Consider the following 18770-nt stretch of genomic DNA (forward strand, 5'->3'; position numbering starts at 1 on the left):
GCAGTGGGTCCGTTCCTAAAAAAAAGTCTTCATGTTTGTTAACCGGACTCAGCCTTTCTTGGTAAAAAGCCAAGGTTTTAGGGAGCTGAAGGGCACCCCTGGGACCTGGCAGTCTCTCCTCCAGACAACAATGGCGAGGGGAGAGGCCGCCTTTTCCGGCCCTTTTTATGACCCGTTTCAGGCTGTGTCACTTCAGATCCCACACTGAAATCCCCGGAGGCCTGTTAGGAGAGGTTGTCTCAAACTGGCCTCAAGTGCGATTTTCCTCTTCATCCCATCAGGGCTGAGTCAGGGCACAGGAGCTAGACAGGAGTGTCGCAGCCCCGTGCCCCCATGTACGGAAGCGCACGGCACGTGTAGCTGAGAAAGTGCGTTGTTTCAGGGTTTGTGCTCAGGAGAAACCCGGCTCCCTAAGGGGGCTCGTGTGTGCCCAGCAGGCCGGCCTGCTTCCCGCCCGTTCCTCCTCCTGTAGTGCTTGACCTGCCGGAAACCCTGGGGTCTCACTGTCAGTGTCAGGGACCAGGTCTCTGTTCTACGGATTTTCTAAAAGAGGCTTCCTAATGCCTAAGGAGGCCTAAAGAGGACTTTGTAACATTAGTGACTTCTAAAAGCAGACCTGGGCCGGCCCCATGGCTTACCGGTTAAGTGTGCGCGCTCCGCTGCTGGCGGCCCGGGTTAGGATCCCGAGCGTGCATGGATGCACCGCTTCTCTGGCCATGCTGAGGCGGCGTCCCACATACAGCAACTAGAAGGATGTGCACCTATGACATACAACTATCTGCTGGGGCTTTGGGGGTAAAACAATAAATAAATAAAATTATTAAAAAAAAATAAATAAAAGCAGAACTGCTAACTCCCTTCATGATGTTGGGAAGGAATCAGAATTTGTGAATAGATTTCTTTATTGTGTGTCATGAGCAGAAATAAGTCTAAAAATAAAACTGTGCTGACATAGAAAGCTAGGTTCTACTCCATGTCACCCAAGTGTTGGAAGACACTCTGGTTACTCTCCCTCTGTCTGGGGTCTCAGCTCCTTGTTTCCAGGCTTCATAGCTTTGTCCCCCTTAGCTGGCTGCTTCTGGCTCTTTCTGCCCAGGCCACCCCAGCCTCCTTGTTCCTCACGCTCTGTGTGCCTTCCACCCCAGGGTCTTTGCACTGCCCTTCCCTTTTCCTGGAATGCTCTTCCTCCAGAGATCCCCACTGCTGAATTCCTCACTTCCTTCCGGTCTTTGCTCAGAAGGCTTACATGAAGTAATCTATCTGACATTTCTACACTGCCTCCGTGCCCTCTGCTGTATTTAAATCACCTTCCCTGTTTTCGTTTTCTTTCTTAGCACTTGTCACTCTCTGGCACAATATACCTTTTATTTATACATTCCTTTTAGTGTTTTTCTTTACCCTCTAGAGCATCCTTCTCACTCTATAGAGTGTCTTCCATACATCCCCAGTGTCTAGAAAAAAGTGCCTGGCATTCAGTAAATAGTTGATGAATTAATGAAAAGATTATGGAATTTTCTAAGAAACATTAATTTCCCTGGCAGTATTTTTCAGTTTATTTCATGACATACAGTTTCTGAACCATGAGTATAGGATAAATGAAGGCAGTTTTACTCGTGGACCTGGTCAGACCCAGCACTCAAGGCCTTCTGTAGTCTGGCCCCCGAGGGCAGTGGGTCCTCGATCCCCCCGGGGCTTCCCTGCATTGGCCCAGGCTGGCCCTCTGTCCCTACTGCACACCGTCCCTTCTCTGCCTTCCAGACTCTCCTCTGGCCAAGCTCACGCTTCACCTCCTTGGCAAACCTTCCCAGGTGGATCCCAGTGATGATACACGTTCCTCTCTCAGGTGTGCTTTGGCATATAATTTAGGCCTTGAGTAGCTTGTAAGCTCCTCCGTGGAATGGGCCGGTCTTCTCCTTCAGCTCTACCCACAGCAGACCCGTGAGCAGCACCAGTGCCGACTCAGTCTGACCCCTGGGACTTCCTGCCGGAGAGCGCCCGAGCTCCTTGTGGCTGGGCCTGTTGATGCACAGCTTGTCTGCTTGGTCAACGTTAGCTTATACTCAACTTTCCCCAGCAGAGTTGTGGATTTAAAACTTCTTAGGGACAGAGGATCTTTCAGACGGGCCCCACTCCCGCGACACACCACGTTGATCATCTGGTTAGAAATGGGGTTACCGAGGCCATCGTCACTGGTTCCTTCGTGCATGGTTGATCCGCTCTAAGAGGGAGAAAACTTTCTTCCACAGCCCCAGCCTGCTCCTTTCCTTCACCCGATGCGTGTCTACTGAGCTCAGTTCACGCCTGGCCGAGACGGTGTGGTCACCTCCCATACCGGAAAGAGCACACGTTTCTGACCTCGGGTCAGTCATGAAGGTAACACGTGTGTCGTATACAAGTCTGCTTGTAATGATGCTCAACCTTCAAAGATAATTGCTGAAAGTTATCTTCATTTTAAAGAATATTTTATTTTTTGGCCGAAAGCTTCATTTCAGGAAATCTCTTCTTCCTTTGCCGTGAACAACATGCTCATGACTTGAGAGAAATGATTAACCTCTGCTTACCTCTACTGAATATACTTTTTCCTAAGCAATATTAGACTCTATGTTAGACCTAATGTAGGCTTTTGAAATGCAAGGAATAAAGGATATATATAACAAAGAAAAAATAAGTATTATTATCGTCTCTCATAACTGGTGGCCTTTATTTTTATAATATTTTATTTTCCTTTGAGAGTACTAATTATTATTAGGTTACGTAGATTCAGTTTGGAGAGTGTTTTCACTCATTTTGTTTTCTCATTTAATCTGTGTAGAAGACTGAGTGCCTTTAGGCCAGAATGAGATCTTTTTTATCTTTATGTATCTAAGGTCCAGTGTGGTTGTAGGCACAGATTTAATAGGAACACAATAAATATTTAAGGTGCAAGGAATGAATGAATGAATGAATGAAGTCCTAACCCTCCACACTGGGTTACAAGAATGACCTGTGATAACCTGTGTGGCAATGTCTTATAAGTCGTGAAGCTGTCACTAGTACTGGTCTCATCGTGGGGCCTCTTGTGGGAACTGCAGATCCATTACGTCACTTCACAGAGAGGTTAGCGACTTGCTGGACATAATCACCCCCATTGGGAATGCTCAGAATCCTGATTATTCTCAACCAGGATGCAAATAGGGAGGTAGGAAAAATATACTTTTAAAGCTATTTACTACCTACTTATAGGATATTCTCAACTATGCCTCAAAGCATTTTACTTTTTTAGCTTTATTGGTAAGTGTTTCAGACTGCCTCATGCAGTATTGTTGAGCTGTTCTGAGCCTGCCGGACATGGGATCTGACCTGGTTCTCCCAGTTGTCTGTCGTAGACCCTGGGTAAGTCTCTTATGTTCACCACGTGTCAGTTTTCCTATCTTTAAAATGGGGGCAGTAATTCCTGCTCCACAAGGTCATTAAAGAGTTCAGTTAAACAAATTCAGTTATACGAAGTTCCTCTCACAAACTTACCACTCATTCAATGTGCTTTCTTCCTTTTTTTATTTCTCCAACTGAGTTCAATTTAAAAGATAATAGCCATGCTCAATTACAATTTTTTCATGGGAATATGAAGTAAGGAATTGAAAATAAAGGAACAAGAACAAACATTATACCAGGCTGTATCTCTATTTATAATTTCATCATTATTCAGAATAAGTTCAGTATTCAGGGAATGCCACAGCCACTTTATCTAATTGTTTTATAAATTTAAGAAATGGTTCCATTTCACATTGATCCAATGCACAATTTTATTCTTTTATATGAGAGTAGGATGGGGAACTTCGGTTCGTGGGCAATAGACGGATGCTGTCAATCAAACATGATACAGGATTTCAATGATTTCACGCTTTTCTATGCCAGGTGCTCCTTCCTTTGGGTGGTGCATTGTTTCTATTACAACAGCTGAAGGCTCTTGTGAGGGGAGTTAGCTGTTTGGCCTGTCAAACACAGATGGCATCATTCTCACTTAAGTGGTTTCATTTAATAAGGAAAGTTACATTCATGCTTCTCAATATTTCTTTTCCCCACATTTCTTGGAACATTTAAGGCAGTCTGTTAATCTCCTTTGTCCTCAAATTTACTCCAATATTCTTTTGTAACTAATTACTTGCGTCTATTTTGTAGCATATCTCCCCAAAACTTTGCAACTTGGCAGAATCTATTGGCCCACAAAGATGTGTCTTATTACATTCTATGCAAAGGGATTGAAAAATGAACTTTGGGGAAATGTGTGGTTGTGGCTGACAGAACTTCTTACCGTTATGCAGATCTAGAAACCACTTTTTGTAATCTTTATGGCTTCAGTTGGGAATTTTACATGCAGTTGCTTAATTGTGGCAGACAACATGTACTTAATCAGACCCCACTCGTCCTGCAGGTAGGTTGTAATATATTACTCAGAGCCTGTCCCTGTGGGGACCAGCCAGCTGTGAAATGTGACTGCGGCTCTGTGTAGTACAAATGGCATTAATGACCTCAAATGGGCATAAGCCAAATGGAGTCATTGGTTTTAGGAACTAACCATATCCTCCACTTAGATCAAGGATCAAACTTTTATTTTGCCTAGTTCCAGGAAAACACGTTTTTTGACATTTATATTGAGCAAACCTATAATCAAAAAAATGAGGAAAATCTAAAATACGTTTCCTTCTTATCTGATTTGCTTTCTTTTTAGATACTCTATATATGCATAAATAAATCCAGGCTGATTTGTTTTGCCTTAATCTCTCAAAATGTATAAATTTCCATTCACTCCCAAATATACTTAAAAGTAATATAAAATGCATACAGTAAAAATCCTAAAAATTCCAACTTCAGCATATGAATAGATTACCATACCAAATAAGTAATGAAAAGGGCAGCATGTAGATTTATCCGTGGAAATTGAAATGGCTTCATTATTTACTCCTTCTAGAAATCGACAGAGTATGAAGTTTTGCTTAAACCATATATTTTGTTAGGGAGGACAGACATCCTTTGGTGATTAAAGAAAGACTTGTCTTCAATTACACCTGAAAAGTAGTTTTGTCCCTGGATGAAACAGTCTTTGTGGTTTAACTACAATTAGAAACCATGGTTCTTAAAAAGGCAGATTACCCAATATATATATGTTTATTTTACCACGTAAAATATCTGGGCTAGAAGAGGTAGCACAGTGAAGTGGCCAGAAAGACCTTTCAGAAATCAACAACGTTTGAATACTGTTAAATAATGTACCAATTTCTTCATTAAGAAAAATGTTACAGAATCAATGCTAAACCAGGAATTCAGAAATAAGTTTAAAATTAATCTAAATTTAATATAGAGCCTTCAGATATCTGAAACCCTGAGAAATCTAAGAATAGGAAGAGAATGATGTTCTGGAGTAAGTATGGCTTTTTTTCCTAGCTCTTATAACCTAGGCAAGCATTTTCTGGAAAGGAAATCATTTTAGACTTTGCAGGCCACATTCCATCTCTGTGACATATTCTTTTCTTTCTTTCTTCTTTCCTTCCTTCTTTCCTTCCTTCCTGCCTTCTTGCTTCCCTTGCTTTCTTTTCTTCCCTTTCTTCCCTTCCTGCTTTCTCACAACCCTTTTAAAATATAACAACCACAGACTTGGCACAGGCTGGAGTTTTCAGTCTTCTGATCTAGGATGTTAAGTTGATGATTCTCCATTCTGGACTTAAATTAGAGAAAAATGAATTGAAACATCATACATCTTTTGGAATCTAAAAGTATCAAAGCCACCTCCTTTCTGATCTTGCATTCTTCATTTAAACCACATGCTTTGTCTTGTTTAATCCTTATATGCCAAGATCCCAGCCCAATGCCTGACGTGTGGTACATTCTCAGAAAATGTTTGCCAAACAATAGCATTTCTTATTTCATCTAATCCTACCGCATTGAAAGAGTGACTTCCATTCTGAAGGACGGGTTTTTTGATATCAGCCTAAACAGTAAGGTTTTCATGGATCGGCTCACCCAGCTCCACCCGTTTCCTGTAGAATTTAACATGTGGAATCCAACAGATACAATTTCTCAAAACCATTGACTTGATAAGCAGTATTGTGCATAATGCAAACAGTGTTAGAGAGTGAAAATAATTTAAGGGTATAAGATAAATTCTTGGCTGCTTATTTTTAAAATGTGTTTAAGTCCATTTTGTGTTTATTTGTTGGGTGTCCTCAATTATAAAGTAATGTTCTAGAGGGCAGAACCAGGACTTTTTCTGCCTTATATTTCTTTCCTGTTTCTTTTTTCTCCCCTCCTCCTCACCCTAAAGTGGTGACATGTTCACTACTCAGCACAGTGGGGGCTTAATAAATGTTGCAGACCCCCTCATTTGCTTTCTATGCCATCTCTAAGATAGTCCTTTCCCTTGTTCATCCTCCTTTCTTTTGCAAAAATTCCACATCCACTTTTCTGTTTCTTTAAAGAAATGTATGTTTTTCTCAATCTGCCAAATAAAAACAATAGGAACAATTTAAGATTGCTTTAAATAAATTGATTTTCTGTTTTTTTTCCCCCTTCCTTTTCAAAATATTGGCACAAAGCCCTCAGCATAATGAGCTAGTGGTTTGCCAAGTTCCATGACAATCGACTAACAGGTGGTCTATAATGATTAATTTCTTCTATCACTAAAAAAAAAGAAAAAGGGCAAAATGTATTACATCCTTACTATGAAATCCCAACAGAGATCTGACATCTTGGAAAACACGTATGACATTTATTTATCTCTCCCCATCTGAGGAGAAAACAGAACCTGGTCTTGTAGATTTTAGAAGCATTTTGTTATAGTACTTGATGCTGTTGAAGACTCTTTTTTTTAACTTGGGTTTTCACATGTCTGAGTTAAGTTGTCTTCTCTCTGCTTCCCTCCTTCAGTGGTCTAAGTTTTGGTGGGCTCGTGTTGCCCAAAAGTTTTCTCTTGGGAAGTTGCATGGGACAGAAGGATCTGTGGGAGGTTAGACGCTGGCTTCACCCATGCCCCAGCACAAGTAGCAGTGGTGATTTTGGGAATAGTGTTAGGAGCTAACAGCCAACAGCCTTGCTGTGGGAAGAGGGAGCTGACCCGGCACACCCTCACCAACAGGGAAAGCTCCCATCTCCCTCCAGCTCCGCTTTCTCCACCGGCTCAGCATGGGGTGTCAGAGAAATCATTAAGGAGCATCCTGGCCTCTCCCTCCCACACCTGCTGGTCGTGGTTCCCTGCTGTAATTTTATGGGGCGTGAGGAGGCAGGTTTGACGCCACGGAACACAGTCTCTGCCAACAGCTGCAGACGAGTCCGCTCACCAGACAGTAAAATGTAAAGAGGGGGGAGGGAGAGAGAACCTTTGAAGTTTACAAAAAAGCATGACTTTGACCACTTCCTTTTTCCTTTTTAAATTGGTGTCCCAGGTATGTGGAGAGCAACTATCAGCTAACTTTACAAGGAAAGATCCACTTCCTCCCAACACTTAAGGGCTGAGTGCTTCTCAGCATTTTAATACCGTGCTCAAGGGCCTCCTCCTTTTTGGGGACAGCATCTGTAAGGGGGAGATGAGACGTGTGTTATTTCAAGTGAAGGTGTGTATTAGAGGATAGGACGGACGTGCACTGGAAATAAGCACCTACATGGACGCAGGAGCTCTCTGGATTCAAGTTGAAGGTTGCAAGCCTCAAGCCATCACTGAGTGCTCCCGATATCTCTCCGGACATTTCTCTGTACTGGGCCTTCTTGCGTTTGTCCTCAAAGGAACGCTAAGGAAGGGAATCGAAGCTGCGGTGTTACATTTTCCTACTATTTTCATATCTCAATTTTAATCTCCAATTAATGCTTTTCCTCTCCACTTTGCTTTCAGTATTTTTCTCTTTTTGGTTGAAAAGGGATTCCAGGATTTTGGTTGTTCTGTCACTTTTATACAATTTAGTAGGAAATGTCCCAGAGGTGTGTGTGTGCACGTTAGTGTGTGTGAATCTAATAGCGTTGATCTTTGGGAGACCTTGCTGGATTGTGGGGTTTGAATCTCTAGTTTGAACCACGCACATGAGAAAAGCATAGAAGATTCCTTTCAAATTACATAATGCACCTCATATTTGACAGCTTTGTGATTTCCAGATGGAACTTCTTTCATTTTAACAATGGTCTTAACTTTCTGTTTAATGAAATGCAGGCTAAATGGATCAGATTGTGAATCTTTGATGTTCAATTCTAAAATAAGAATTAGGGTCGTTATAAAAGGCTGTTTCCAGGCCAGCATAAAATTTAGAGAGAACAAAGAATCTCACGATTCTCTCATGTTTTTCTTCAAAGAATTAAAAGGAACAGAAGTACTTGCATCCTTTCTTGTGGGGTAGAAACTAACCTAGAAACTAACCCATACAAACTCATGATACCATCATCAAAGTGCTTGGTCTCTCACCACTTAGTTGTAAGACTCTTTTTCCCCATTTGGAAAAACAAGGCACTGGATCTAGACCTCTTCTGTCCAATAGCCACTAGTCACATCTGACTATTTAAATTTAAATTTGATACAATTAAGTAATATTAAAAATTTAGTTGCCCAGTTGCACCAGCAACATTTCCAGTGCTCCATAGCCGCGTGTGCCTAGTGGCTGTTGTATTGGTTGGAGGGGAGAGGGATGGTCCCCTATCATGGTGGACACGGTGGGCAGGTCAAGTGTGTGCTACACCTTACGACCGGAGATGCAGAACATGAAGGTGACTCCAAGCTGCTGTGCTCCAATCACAACTTGCTCAGTCTCCTCCTTATTGTTGAAAGTTCATTGAGTCTTTATGATGTTATTTAGAACAGCAGTTCTGCATAGAGCCATTGATTCATTAAACATGTAATGAGCACTTGCTGTACGCCAGGAATTGTGCAATAACCTGGGAATATAAAGATAAGTAGAACCTCTCGCTTGTGTGCTAGGTGCCTAGTGCCTGACGGGGAAAGGATGCAGACTAACAATTCCCGAGGGAAGAGGAGAGACAGGAAGAGCCGTGCTGAGGGTGCTGGGGGATCCTAGAACGAGAGGCTCTGAATCAGGCTGGAGGCCAGGGATGGCTTCCCAGTGGAGCGCTAACCCTCAGTGGGGGCTAACCGTTTTGTGCACAGATTGTTCCAGGACAGCAAAGTTCAGAGATGGAATTACTGAGTTAAGGAGTATGACATGGCTTCAAGAGTTTGATGCTCTGAATTGTCCTTTCACTGACAATATGAGAGCACCCATCTCCACACTTTAGCCAAAACTGAGGAGTTTCAATAAAAAAACACTTTTTACCAATATTATAAATAAAAAATGGTTAGTTTTGCATTTCTTTTATTACTGGTGAGATGGATCACACTTTCATTATTTCACTGATACATATTTCACTTGTCACTTTCATTATCAGCTATGTCTGTGTGTGTGCACATGATATTGATAGCCCAGTTTCTTTTTGATTTGTAAGTTTCTTCATTGGAATATTCACCTTGTGCCTGTCGTAGAATTGCAGAAACAAGTTTGTCATTTACCTTTTAATGCTTATATTTTTTTTAATTTATGAAAGCAATAGATACTTTTAATTCTTAGGTAATTTAAATATTTCAATCTTTTCCTTTATTCCATTTCTCTTCCCAAAGCAACTATTACGTAAATGTTGATCTATATTATGGCTCTTCACTTTGGCTGTACATTGGAGTCCTCTGAGAAGCTTGAAAAAATAAGGGTGCCTGGGACCTACCAGCTAACTGGGTTAATTCCTCCATGCAGCCAAGCTTGAAAAACATTGATTTATATTTTGTAGTACTTTATAATTTCATTTTCTACGTTTGTTGGATTATGAGGTAGGGATCTGACATTATATTCCCAAGAAATTTAGCCATTTGTCTTAAAACCATTTGTTAAAAAATCCATTCTCTCCCAACTCATTTGAAATGTCATCTTTATCACATACTCCCTTTTCAAAGATATTTGGGTCTTGTTCTGTACTTTCTATCCTGTCCAATTGATTCAGGTGACAGTACCTTACAGTATCACATAGGATGAATCCACCCTTGTTACTTTTCTAGATGTGGAGCTCACATTTTAAATGGCACTCATATGGGCCGGCCCCGTGGCTTAGCGGTTAAGTGCGTGTGCTCCGCTACTGGCGGCCCGGGTTCGGATCCCGGGCGTGCATCGAGGCACTGCTTCTCTGGCCATGCTGAGGCCACGTCCCACATACAGCAACTAGAAGGATGTGCAGCCACGACAGACAACTATCTACTGGGACTTTGGGGGAAAAAATAAATAAATAAAATTATTAAAAAAAAATAAATGGCACTCATAAATTTTGGTTAAGTAGAGGGGACCCTAACAGATTTATGGTCCAAATAATAACAAACAATTTATAGAGCCATCTGGATTGGTTGGCCGTCAGTTAATATTAACAGCTGGTTTATTCTTGGTTCATTTAATGTCAATATGTTTAGTGCTAAATATGTAATCATATATTCATTCAACAACTTTTTGATGGGCCAAGGTTGTTCTTTTGAGGTTGGGTCTGCTGATGAGTTTTGTGTGGTTTTTTGGCATCGTCCACAACTTGAAGGCATTGTTTACGTGTGTTCATGTTTACAGTTACATGATTACTTAAACACCCCTGCACCCAACCTGTCCTCCAGATCGCTCGCCCAGTTATAGCTGCAGGCGCATTTCTGTGGTTATTTGGTTAACATCTGTCTCCCTGGTGAACTGTGGGCTCCACAGGGGCAGGAATCCTGCTCGTTGTTGCTCACCATTAAGCCCACCATGGCTGGCACAGGGTCTGAGCAAACTCTCAATAAGTAGTCTATGGAATGAATAAGGGAGAGAATGATTGTATAAAACCATCTAACAGAGTGACAAGTAAGATGCACTCTTACATATTTATTTCCTTTTTCCTCTTCTTTCAGTTAATCCAACAGAATCACGTTATTTATTAAATGAAATGTTTCAGCTTCAGGCCAACTGCTGTTGACGTCAGAGGGAAATGAAATGGCACCACCTTAGAAATGATTTCTCTGTATGGGAAGGAGTGGATCTGAGAACATGTCTTAGCAGACACCAAGGTAGTAAATTCTCCAGAAAAAAGGTTCAAGTTCCAGAGTATTCTAAACTGGTCCTGAGAAAACTGCTCTCCATAAACCTTATCCTGGGTAACAAACTGTCACAGTTTCAGATCATACCAAATTGCAGCTTATTTTTAATTATGTTAGACTTTCTTCTCCCCTGTTGGGAGGGCACAGGGAGAGCAGAGCTCTCTTTGATCCAGGAGTAGGTATGCTAATGTTAGAACAACAGGAAGCCCTGGGCCCAGATTGCCTCCCCGCCCGCTCGGCCCCCCACACCATTATCTGCTGGCTTGATTAGGGAAACCAACTTGAAAGAGTCCAGGCTTTCAGTCATATTTACACCAACATTAGGAAAAAAAATACTTTAAGGATAAAAATGTTTAAATGATTCACTAGTTGATTTGAATCAGCAGAGTATCTGATTTGGGACTTTTATGATTTCCAGGGATCTGCAAACATTTCTGTAAAGGCCGGGGGCAGGGGTGGGGGTTGGGCACATCTTCACTCTCCTTTATGGGACTGCTCACCCCTAACTCGAGTCCTCATCACTGGTGTTGCTAGAACCACCCCTGGCTCGTCACCTTTCCTCCCACACCCCTTACGCATTACCAGCAGACTAAGCTTCCTAATATGATTAGCTGATAGTCTACAGTCCCGCTGGAAATCCCCCCCAGCTGCCTGCTGGGCAAAGTCAGATCCCTGGATGGGGGGTATCCATGTCCACCCTCTCCCCTCACTGAGACAGAAGCCGGCCTTTGTCAGCCAGAAGTCTCATTTCCATCCTCTGACTTCGGCATTTGTATTCCAGGCATAAAGGATTTTTTTCCCACCACTTATCCCTCCTTTTCTTCCCCTCACCTGTTCAAAGCATTCTCTTCAAAGACCCCCCAAAGCCTCCCCTCTCTCCACACTGCTTCCCATCTTCCGTTTCCTCCTATAGCCCGAACTACCTACGGGGATCTCACTCGTGTTGCCCTTTACTGTGGCCCAGCTGGCATTGCTGCTCACCTCTGTCTTCTCCTCCCAGCTCTTTGCAAACCCCTACAGGGCAAGAAATGTGTGTTCCGCTTGTATCTCCCCAAAATATGGCAGGTTCACTTAAACACTTAAGGAGAGGAATAAATCACCCCTTGATGGCATTTCATACACAGGTGTTTGCAGAGTTGCATCGTGTGTTTTGGTTCAGAGAGGACTGGCCACCCTGCCACTGTGATTTGGGTGAGATCTCCCTCCCCTGCAAGGGAGATGAAATCCTGAAATTCAACTATGTGAGTCAGTGTCCTCCAAAACAGACTGCTCAAAATCACCCCATTAGGGGAAGGAGAAAACTTCTATTCACATTTTTTTTTTTCTAAAAATAAAAAAGGAGTTAAGCATGACTGATATTTAATATACAGGTTGACCCTGGATGGCTCACTGTCCCATGTGTCAGCCCCTCACACAGCGCCGGGGCCGAGCCAGGCTGTGTGGGGCCTGGAGCTTATACACTTCTTGGGGCAAAAGTGGGATATGGGAGATTCTTTCACCAAAAGAATTCATACCGATAAGTGAAGTATCCTGAAGCCACCCAGGGGGATAGACGGTGCTCACGTCACTCACTTCAGCTCTTTGGGACACGCTACAGTTTTTGTGTGTTTGCTTAAGTGAACTTAACAGATTTTGCCTATCCACACATTGGTAATGACTCCAAAGCAAAAGAAACCACAAGAAAATGGCAGAGGGGGCAGTCTTGGGGTCCTGGGATGAGCTCTTGGTCAGCCTCATGAGAAGGTGGCTTGACAGGAAGGTCTAATCAGAGCTAATTCAGAAAAAACAATGACAAAAACACCACCAAAAATTTATATTTTCACCCACTCCCACTCAGATAGACTTTCCCCTCGGGGCACTTTGTGATTTGAGAAACTAGCTAACAACCCTATGACGCCTTCGTGACCTAGCAATATACTTAAAAATAAAGCACTGGGAACTTTCGAATTAACTGCTATAGTTCTCAGAGACATTTAAAATCATGTGCTATTACATCCAATACTTTACAAAGTTTTACTTAACCTAATGAGGGTCATTTAGATGCCTCTTCTGTGAGGCTTCTTTCTTAGAGAAAGGTGAAAAAATATCATGTGTCATTTGTGAGAAGTTTGTCCTCTGGCTGAGATAAAAATGGCCAAAATAATGTACAGAAAACAGTAAGGTGACGAATGAAAACGTATTCCTGAAGCATATGCTGTTAGGTGACATTTAGGAAACCTTGCTGAAGATTAGAAGAAACCAGTATTCCAAGAAATTTACAGTGTGAGAATTTTGTCTCATATTTCACAAGAAGTTCAGGTGTTCTGATAGGTCTCAGTTCATGCATTCACCAGCACCTGTTTCAGGAATGAAATCTATGTTTACCTAAGGGTGACCATTAGTCTGAACGTGTGGGTATAGCCATTGGAGTTGTCAACACATCAAAATACTTCTATGCAGGTTGGTGAACAGCCATAGCCCTGAGGGAGCCCTCCCCACGTCCACTGCCCAGGCCACACCGTAATCCAGCAGCTGAACCTCAGGGACTGCAGCTGCTGGTCTAACTGTTAGGTGACTGTGCAATACCATTTTTAAACATTTTGAATATCACCCTATGGGTGTATGTAATAAAGATTTGTTCTTAAGAATATTAACTTCTTTAATTAAAAAAATTATGGAAAATCAGTGAAAATACAATAGCTGAGGTAGTGACAGCTTTGAAAGGAATGAACAGAGAATGATTCTGGGGTGGGTTATAGACATAGCATCAGATGTGAAATTAATTCACTGCTTCATTCCTAGGTAAACTCAGGCAAAATGAGTGGAATCTGGAAGTGAGGAAAGTGATATAGAATATCATTAATATGGTTAACTTAATAAAAGTAAAACTTAAAAAATATGGCAGGATTGTCATAATGGCATGTGTCTTCACATGGGCTGTGGCCATAACACTCCTGTGCCACACAAGAGGTTATTGGTTACTTCTAAGTGCAGCACTTGGAAGATTTCAATGACAGATAAATTATGTGCTCTTCTTCTATGCAAAGAAAATGTTCCAAATTTGCTGATCTTTTCTGTGATAACAAATGACTGCTAGTTGGCTACCTTGTAGAGAGTTAAAAAGAGAAGCCTAATCCAGATCCTTTAAGGTAAAGATAAAATTATCATTTTATATTTAGGCCTGTGATCCATTTTGAGTCAATTTTTTGTGAAAGATATGAGGTTTATGCCTAGATTCCCTTTTCTTTTTTTTTTTTGTATGTAGATGTTTTCTTGTTCCAGTACCATTTGTTGAAAAGGCTATCCTTTGTCTATGGAATAGCCTTTGCTCCTGTGTCAAAGATCAGTTACCTATATTTGTGTGGGTCTGTATCTGGACTCTTTATTCTGTTCCATTGATCTGTTTGTCTATTCATTCACCAATACCACACCATCCTAATTATTGTAACTTTATAGTAAATCTTGACGTCGAGAGGTGTCAGTCCTCTGACCTTGTTCTTCTTTGGTATTGTGTTGGCTATTCTACGTCTTTTGCCTTTTCTTTCATATAAATTATAGAATCCATTTGTTGACATTCACAAAATAGCTTGCTGGGATTTTGTTTGGGATTGCACTGAATCCAGAGATCAAGTTGGAAAGAACTGAGATCTTGACAATATTGAGTCTTCCCATCCACGAGTGTGGAATCTCTCTCTATTTATTTAGATGTGCTTTGATTTCTTTCATTAGAGTTTTGTAGTTTTCCTCAAATAGATCTTGTACATGTTTGGTAGATTTATTCCTAAATACTACTTCTTTTTTTTTTTTCCGATGCTAATGTGATTTATGTCTTTTTATTTTTGTCAGTCTTGCAAGAAGCTTATATATTTGAGTTTTTTTCAAAGAACTACCTTTTGTTTCATGGGTTTTTTTTTATTTTCAATTTTATTGTTAGGCTATTATCTTTACTATTTCCTTCCTTCTGCTTTCTTTGGGTTTACTTTGCTACTCTTTTTCTAGTTATGAGCAGTAAGAACTTATAAAATTGATTTGATGGGGCTGGCCTGGTGGTGTAGTGGTTAAGTTCGTGAGTTCCGCTTTGGTGGCAGCCCGGGGTTCATGGGTTTGGATCCCAGGTGCAGACCTACACACCACTCATCAAGCCATGCTGTGGCGGCAATCGACATACAAGATAGAGGAAGATTGGCATGGATAGAGGTTCTATCAGCATGAATCTTCCTCAAGCAAAAAGAGGAAGGTTGGTGGCAGATGTTAGCTCAGGGCCAATCTTCCTCACCAAAAAAAAAGGATTAATTTGAGACTTTTCCTCTTTTCTTAATGTATGCACTTAGTGTTATAAATTTCCCTCTCAGTACTACTTTAGCTGCATCTCACAAGTTTTGATATGTTGTGTTTTCATTTTCAACCAGTTCAATATATTTTAAAATTTTCTGTGAGACTTCCTCTTGGATTTTTTAGGAGTGTCTTGGTTACTTTCCACATGTTTTAAGATTTTTATATTTTTGATTTCTAGTATGATTACATTATGATCAGAGAACAAACTGTATAATTTCAGTTCTTTTAAATTTGTTAAAAAATTTTTTTTAAAGATTTTTTATTTATTTATTTTTTCCCCCCAAAGCCACAGTAGATAGTTGTATGTCATAGCTGCACATCCTTCTAGTTTCTGTATGTGGGACGTGGCCTCAGCATGGCCGGAGAAGCAATGCATCGGTGCACGCCCGGGATCCGAACCCGGGCCGCCAGCAGCAGAGTGCACGCACTTAACCACTAAGCCACAGGGCTGGTCCTAAAAAATTTTTTTATCAGACAGGATATGATCTATTTTGATGAGTGTTGCATGGGTGCTCAAAAAATATATATATTCTGTTTTTCTTGGATGATGTGTTCTATAAATGTTAATTAGATCATGTTGGTTGATAGTGTTCAATTCTACTATATCCTTGCTGATTTTCTATTTAGAGGTTCTATCAATTGCTGAGAGGGGTGATGAAGTCCCCAACTATAACCATGGATTTGTCTCTTTCTCCTTTCAGTTCTTTCAGTGTTTCCTTCCTGTATTTTGAAGCTCTGTTGTTTGGTGCATACATATTTAGGACTGCTATATCTTTTTGGTGAATTGATTCTTTATTATGTAATGTCTCTTTGTGTCCCTAGGAATTTTCTTTGCCCTGAAGTCTACTTTATCTGATATAATATAGCCACTCCTGCTGTTTTAACTTTGCATGATATATCTTTTTTCATCCTTTTATTTTCAAACTACCTATGTACTTATGTTTGAAGTGAATTTTGTGTAGATAGCATATAGTTGGATTGTGTATTTCTATCTATTCTGTCACTCTCTGTTGTTTAGTTAGAGTATTTAGACCATTTACATTTAGAGTAATTATTGGTGCTTAAGGCTTATGATACTGCCATTTGATTTTTTGTTTTGTTTGTTCTCTCTGCTTCTCATTGCACTGTTTCTCTTTTCTTGCCTTCCTGTGGATTACCTCAGCATATTTTGGAATTCCATTTTATTTACTGATAATGTTTTTTTATCATATCACTTTGTATAGTTTTCTCAGTTGCTTTTCCAGATATTACAACATATATGAGTAGTTTATCATAGCCTCCTTGTATCGAAATCTACAACTTTGAGTGAAGTATTGAATGTTTACTTCCATTTATGTCTCTTATCCCTTTCCACTTGTTAAATAAAATTGTCATAAGTATTTCCTCTACATACATTGAGCACTACGTCAGATGGTATTATAATGTTTGCTTCAACCATCAAATTTGATTTAAGAAACTCATGAGAAGGATAGTCTATTATTTTTACCTCTATTTTTACCCAGTCTAGTCTGCTAGGGCTTCCGTAGCAGAATACCACACACTGGGTGGCTTAAACAACAGAAATTTATTTCGCACAGTTCTGGAATTCTGGAAGTCCAAGATTAAGGTGCCAGCAGGATGGGTTCCTGGTGAGAGCTCTCTTTCTGGCTTGCAGATGGCTGCCTTCTCACTGTGTCCTCACATGGTCTTTCCTCTGTGTGAGCACACCCCTGGTGTCTCTTCCTCTTCCTATAAGGACACTAGTCCTATTGGATTAGGGCCCCACCCTTATGATCACATTTAACCTTAACTGCTTTTTAAAGGCTCTATCTCCAAATATGTCACATTGAGGGTTAGGGCTTCAACATATGAATTTTGGGGGAATACTATTCAGTCCATAACACTCAACCATCTTTTTTCTTTCTGAAGAAAATAGTGAACATCTCATGAATTTGTGTGTCATCCTTGTGCAGGGGCCATGCTAATCTTCTCTGCATTGTTGCAATTTTAGTGTGTATGTTCCCAAAGTGATCACTCCCATAGTTTTTTGAATACTTAAATAATTCTTGTTGATTCAGTCTGTTTCTCACCATAGAACCTGGCATTTTTTATATTTATGATATAGATTCATTTTCAAAAGCAAGTTAATGTTCCCTTATCTTAGTTGACTTGTTCTCAACATGTCCTTAAAACATTATAACTTTACCAATGTATTGGAGCAATTGGTGAAATTTGAATTTAGTCTGTAAATTAGATACTTGCATTATAGCAATATTCAATTCCTAAATTTGGTCATTCTACTGAGATTATATAAGATAATGGCCTTTTTATTAGGAAATATATGATGAAATATTTAGGGGTAAAGGGTCTGCAACTTTCAAATGTGAAGTAATAATAATAATAGTATAATTATATGTGTACATACATACATACACATATATATATGAAAACACATATGTAAAGTGAGAGAAAGGGAGACATAAAACATGCATTTTATGTGACACATAATGTGAAAAAATGTTTACAATTTATACATCTAGCTGAAGGACATATGAGAATTCATTGTGCTATTCCCGTAAGTTTCTGTAAGTTTGATTTTTTTCCCAAAATAAACAGTTAAAAAATCTTAGAGGTAAAAAGACAAACCCGCCTCCCCAACTTTACCGGGGGTATCATATATTCCAAGATAAAAATAGGATGAATTTTATTTTTTTTTCAGTATATAGCATTACTAGTAAGATAGATTGAAAACAAAATTATGTGCTAACTCCAATTAGAATCAATAGTCTGTATGTGTTTCCAAGTACAGAAAACAGTTTAACAGAATTTGGCATTTTATTGATTCTCTTGGAAGATCCAGGGATATTGTTTAAGATGGGTGGAACCTGTGGGAAGAGCATGCTCATCATAAGCCAATTGACAAGCTTATTATGAATCAGGAATAAATAGTTTGAGACAGAAACTGGAGGCAAATAAGCTTTCTGTGCCTGAAGATTGAAAGAAAACCATCTAGACTCTTGTACAGATATGGCCTTCCGGATGGTTCTTTGAGTAAATGGGGTCGTCTTGTTTTTGCAAAAAAGAACAGGTTTTTGTAAATGGAGGTGATTAATCTGACAGGGCACTTCAGTGCAGCCCAAGTTCTAAAATGGGTTGAATGAATGAAAACAGGTAATAAAGGGAAAGATCATAAGTGACCTAAGATCTAGACCGCAACATCTAGAAGTATATGAAAACATTTATAAACTCTGAGATACAAACAATTCTAGAATAAAGAAAGAAATAAAATATTTGAAGACCTTTTAGGCACATGTGACTCTCTTAGAAGAGAATAGGAAATATTCAATGATTCTTTAGCTGCCAATGAATTGTTTGA

General features: G+C 40.2%; 1 protein-coding gene and 1 non-coding gene across 2 annotated transcripts in view; one reads left to right on the forward strand and one right to left on the reverse strand.

Annotated features, from left to right (window-relative positions):
* Positions 1-18770, forward strand: part of LOC147912234 (uncharacterized) — an 86446-nt gene that overhangs the window by 53752 nt on the left and 13924 nt on the right. The window lies entirely within an intron of this gene.
* On the reverse strand, positions 17323-17429 carry LOC147912235 (U6 spliceosomal RNA). Its single transcript, XR_015550158.1, has one exon. It is a non-coding gene; the product is annotated as a U6 spliceosomal RNA (small nuclear RNA).

The sequence above is a fragment of the Ceratotherium simum genome, chromosome 38 (genome assembly GCF_057802395.1).
Source record: "Ceratotherium simum simum isolate JZ-2026a chromosome 38, ASM5780239v1, whole genome shotgun sequence".
NCBI classification, from domain to species: Eukaryota; Metazoa; Chordata; class Mammalia; order Perissodactyla; family Rhinocerotidae; genus Ceratotherium; species Ceratotherium simum.